Below are 5,800 nucleotides of genomic sequence, written 5' to 3'. Positions count from 1 at the left end.
CCCGCCCCAAATAAATAAATAAAATATAAACATTTAAAAAAACACAAATAATAGAAACAGTATTTTATTGTATAGCTTTAAAAATTTTAATTATTTTACTTTATTACTTTAGTTATCTAACCTGTAAGATGTTCCAAAATGTATTTTTTGGTGTCTTTAATATTCCTCAAAATATCCAAATCTATAAAATATACATTATAAAATATGTATTTATTAATTTGAAGAATGAAGCCAGACATTTTATTGGTTTGATTTGGCTTAGTTGGCAGTGAGGAATGACTTTGTCAATTATGTTAACATACAAAATATATATATTTTATACATTTATATATATATATGTGTGTGTGTATATATATACACACACACACATACATAGAGCTCAAGTGTATATATGTATGTGTGTATATATATACGTATGTATATCAAGTAATATATGTACGTGTGTATATATATATGTATATATATATATATATATATATATATACACACATATAGAGCTCAAGCTTTCCTTGAGCTCTAAGGGTGGCCATGTGACAGAGTTCTAGGTAATGAGAAAGTAAAGTTAGCCAGAGGGGCTTCTGGAAAGTTTTTGCTTTCCTGATAAGAGGGGACAGCTGAGGGAACTGGTTCTTTGGTTGTTCTTCATGCCTAGAACTTATAATGCTAGAGGTATAGCAGTTATCTTTCCCCATAAAGAGCTACCATACTAAGGATTGATTTTATATTTGCAGTCCTGAGTTTTATTTTGAGCTTTAGATTCAAACAACTGCCTGGTCAACAACTCCTAGTTACCTCACAGGCACCTCAAACTGAGTGCTTCCAAAATAGTACTTGTCATTATTGATCCCATCTCCCTCTGGTCCTCCTTTAAGTGATCCCCAATGTGGTGAATGGCAGCATCATTTACCCAGTTGGGCAAATCTCTTATTTGGAGATAGCTCTGATACTTTCTCTCCCCATACCCATCAATCAAGTCTTGTTCTTTTCACCTCTAAAATGTTCTTAGAATGGACTCCCTTTTCTCCATTTCTTTGTTATCCTAGTCCAAGCTTATCATCATCTTTCTGGATTAATATTAATAACCCCCAGTTGTCCCTATCTTTAATCTACTCTCTACATATTAATCTGAATATTTTAAACGATTTTTTTTTTTAAATAGGCTTCATGCCCAGTGCAGAGTCCAGCACAAAGCTTGAACTCATGACCCTGAGGTCAAGACCTGAGCTGAGATCAAGAGTCAGATGCTTAACTGACCGGGGCACCCAGGTGCCCCATTAGTCTGAATATTTTATTTTATATCTTTATTTTTTAAATGTTTATTTATTTAAAAAAAAATTTTTTTAACGTTTATTTATTTTTGAGACAGAGAGAGACAGAGCATGAACAGGGGAGGGGCAGAGAGAGAGGGAGACACAGAATCTGAAACAGGCTCCAGGGTCTGAGCTGTCAGCCCAGAGCCCGACGCGGGGCTCAAACTCACGGACTGTGAGATCATGACCTGAGCTGAAGTCGGACGCCTAACCAACCAAGCCACCCAGGCGCCCCTGTTTGTTTATTTTTGACAGAGAGAGAACCACAGCATGAGGGGGGGGGTGGGGGCGAGGCAGAGATGGAGGGAGACAGAGGATCCGAAGTGGGCTCTGCGCTGACAGTGGGGCTCAAACTCACCAACTTCGAGATCATGACCTGAGCTGAAGTCAGATGCTTAACCAATTGACCCACCCACGCACCTCTAGTCTGAATATTTTAATAAAAACCTGATTGTGTTGCTTACACACTTAAATGCTTTGTATTGCTTTTAGGATCTAGGCCAAAATCTTAACAATGTTTGCAGTGCTCTGTTAAGTCTGGCATGGGCCTTCTCTCCCAACTATGTTCTAGTCATACTGGCTTTATTTCTGTTCCTAGAAAGAAGCAAGGAATTTTGTATCAGGAGTTTTGCATATGCTATTCTCTAGATCTGCACATCACTTCTATTAGTTTTCTATTGCTGCTGAAACAAATTACCACAAATTTATGGCTTAAAACTAAATTTAACAAACATCGTTTTACAGTTTTGTAAGTCAGTAGTCCAACATGGGTTTCATTGGGCTAAATCAAGATGTCAGCAGGGCTGGCTGGGTTCTTTTCTGGAGGCTGAAAGGGAGATTGTTTCCTTGTCTTTTCCATCTTCTGGAGACCACCCACATTTCTTGACTCAAGGCCCACTTCCCTTCATCTTCAAAGTCAGGAATGTTGCATCTCTCCAACATTTCATTTCATTTCAATTCATCATCTATCTTGAAAGAGAGAGAGAGAGAGAGAGAGAGAGAGAGATCAAGAACTGGGGAGGGGCAGAGAGAGGCGGGGAGAGAGAAACCCAAACAGGCTCTGCACTGTCAGTGCAGAGCCCGACATGAGGCTCAATCCCACGAACCCGTGAGATCATGACTTGAGCCCTAATCAAGAGTCAGATGCTTAACCCACTGAGCCACCCAGGAGGCCCTCTCCAACCATTCTCATGTAGTCACAGTCACAGCTCCCTGTGCCCAAAGCTGGGAAAGGTTCTCTAATTTTAAAGTCTCATGTAAAAAATTGAGTCCACAGGAATAGAAAATAATCTGTCTCAAGGTCCTTATCTGGAAAGTCCCTTTTGCCACTTAAGGTACCATATTCACAAATTCTGGGGATTAGGACATAGGCATGTATGGGGGTTGGGGACATTATTCTAACTACCACACTATTTTTCATGACTGCATTTAGGCTATAAATACTTTATGGTGGCTTTAGAGTTTTGTATTTGTTAGATAACCAAATATCTTATGCAGCAACAAGTAGGCAGTTGCTAGCACCGATTCAGCAGCTCAGCAAAGCCACAAGGGACTCAGGCCTTGTCTTTTTCCACTCTGCCATTTTCGGTGCCTTGGCGTTTGCTTTTTGCTCACAGGTTTATTGTTTCAAGATGGCTGCTGTTCTCCAGATTTTCGTAACTATATTCAAGAAAGACAGAAGAGGGAAGAGGGGTGTACCAGATCCTGTCACAGTGCTCTGCCCATATCCTCTAGTTCTTATCACTTCAGCATACAGTTGGTGGCCAGACTTCCAACTGCTGGCACCTGCATTTCTATGCCTTCCTGGTTGAGCAAGGAAGCCTGCTTTGCTGCCTGCCCACAACCCCTCCCCTAACAACAATTAAAGAGAGTACATGTAAATACCCAGCTTCATTGTCCCTTGGGTAGGAGGTTTTGTTTTTTGGGGTGGGTGGAGGGGGGTAGGGTAAGACGATTTTAAGGCACATGTTTTATATTGGTTTGCAGAATTTACCAGGGGGATTAGGCTTCAGTTACCTTTAGGATTAAGGGGCTTGATAATGAATCTTTTATTGGACACTTACTCTCCTATTTCCTATCTCATTTCTCCACTATCCTACCAATGTTTCTTGGATGCTAACAAAATAAAACTATTTTCACTTGTTATTTCAGGGCTTGCTTTGTGGGGAATCCAAACCAAGACAGACCATCATCATCTTTCCTCCTTTCTTTAAGGCAGACAGTTGGTGCCATAGTGGCCAGTTTACAACTAGGAGGTGACAAACCAATGTGTGGAAGGTGAAATGGAAATAAACAACTTGGGTTCATAACCTTGAGCCACTGTACCAGTCCTGACTGGACTGTCTACTGCCATTCTTAATTTAAAAATTGTTTATTTGCAGTCTATGTCCCCATTACAAATAAACAGAAATAAAGTAATAATAAAGGTAAGAGCTGTGAAGGAAATGAACAGAGTATTATAGAATATTCTAGGGGAGGAGAGATATTTTTTGAGATGATGTCTAAGTTGAAACTGTGAGGACACAGCCATTTCAAAATTAAGACAGCATGTCCTAGGAATAAACAACATTCACCAAGACCCAGAGCAGAAAAGATTTTATGTTTGAAAGCAGACCAGTGTGGCTGGAATGTAACAAGAGTGAGGTTGGAAACCACAGAGGTTAGGGAAGGCTCCAATAGAGTTTATTCTAAATGCAACAGGAATATTGAAGGGTTTTAGGTAGGGAAGTGTTATAATCCAATTTATTTATAAAAACAATCACTCTATCAAGTTAAGAACCAAACAGTAGTTTGCTGATCTTATGCACAAAGCATTGGGCTAGGTGCTGTGGAAAGAATAAAATAGCATACTTGCCTCTAATAATGTTCCTAAGTCCCACAAAACAGGGATAAGTGTGGGTGTGAGGGACAAGAGTAAATTCTGCGGTAACTCTGGCCTCTGACAGTAACAATCAGGCTTTAATGCCAAACTCCAGACAAAATCCTGTATTCAGTAATAACCAGAATGCTACGAAGGGCAAATAATTTCTATGGCAAGATTAGTTTTCCAAAGCTGTTTACGTGAGGCTGGTTTTCAGGTAAGGAGCTAGGAATATACTATGTATATATTACAAAACTCAAGAATTAAAAATTTCATAGATTGTATAATTTTACTGAAAGCATGATTCTACCACTAGATGGTGACATGTATACAAAGTATTGAAAACAATCTTAGCTGTTGAAGGTGTATAGTCATTGCTGATTACTGGTCGGAAAATCCAGATTTATAAGGATTTAGGGGTATTTTAGCAGATTCTGCTTCATCATACTTTTAGAATGTACAACTTTCAAATACATTAAAATGTCTTGTTGATAGGGATACTAAATCAGCACAGAAGAGTGAAGATTCTAGTTAGGAGGCAGACAACCTTGTTTTTCATGGTCTTTTATGCTTTTCTCTGTTAACAAGCAGTTGAAGTAGATAAAGGGTTGTTGGTAAACTATAGCCCATAGGCCAAATCTGGCCAGTTCCATTTCTGTATGGTTTGCAGGTTAAGAATGGCTTTCTATTTTTAAATAGTTGAAAATATGAAGAGAAAAATAGTATTTTGTGACACATGAAAACATGAATTTCAAATTTCAGTGTAAGTTAAATTTTATTGGAACACAACCATACTTTTTCCACCACGTACTGTCTATAGCTGCTTTTGTTCTAACAGTTGAGTAGTTGTGATAAGGAAGTTGGCTTGTCTATAAAGCCAAAACTATTTACTATCTGGCTCTTTACAGGAAAAGTGTGTTGAGCATTTAAGTGGTGACTGAAGAGCAATGATCATTTATGACAACAATACTCTAGATTCTCAAAGCATTTTATTATTTTATTTATTTTAGAGAGAATCTTAAGCAGGCTCCAAGTTCAGCACAGAGCCCAACGCGGGGCTCAATCTCACGACCACAAGATCATGACCTGAGCTGAAATCAGGAGTTTCAGAGTAGGAGGCTTAACCGACGAAGCCACCCAGGCGCCCCTGTCCCCTTCTTTTATTAGGAATGGGCAATTCTTTCCAAAAGATCCACTCTGCAGATTTCTGCTCACGTTTCACTGGCAAGGACCCAAACATAGGTTCAGCCCTACCATGACTGTTTTAACCGGTAACAAGTACTCCTTGGGGCTTTCCTTCCAGAGACCAGAGTCTCTAGCTGCCACCTGAAAAACAGAACAAAATTTGGGTTTGGCAAGTTTCCTTGTGGGCAGGTAAGAGGGGTGGGTGGGAATGGATGCTGGCTGGTCCATGTCTGCTACGGATGCCAAAAGTCAACTGTGCAGAAACCTGAGTTTTACAGTAAAGATGGGAAGAAGGGGAGAGGATGGCAGAATCTCTCTACAGCTCGGAAATCTCACCTGCTCATATGGAGCAGTGTAAAACAGGTGGGCAGAAACTTTATAAGAACACTGGCAAGGTGGTCCTGGCATGGAACGACGGTGGGACCCAACCTCGACACAACCTTTA

The sequence above is a fragment of the Lynx canadensis genome, chromosome A3 (assembly GCF_007474595.2).
Source record: "Lynx canadensis isolate LIC74 chromosome A3, mLynCan4.pri.v2, whole genome shotgun sequence".
NCBI classification, from domain to species: domain Eukaryota; kingdom Metazoa; phylum Chordata; class Mammalia; order Carnivora; family Felidae; genus Lynx; species Lynx canadensis.
This window is presented reverse-complemented; position numbering follows the sequence as displayed.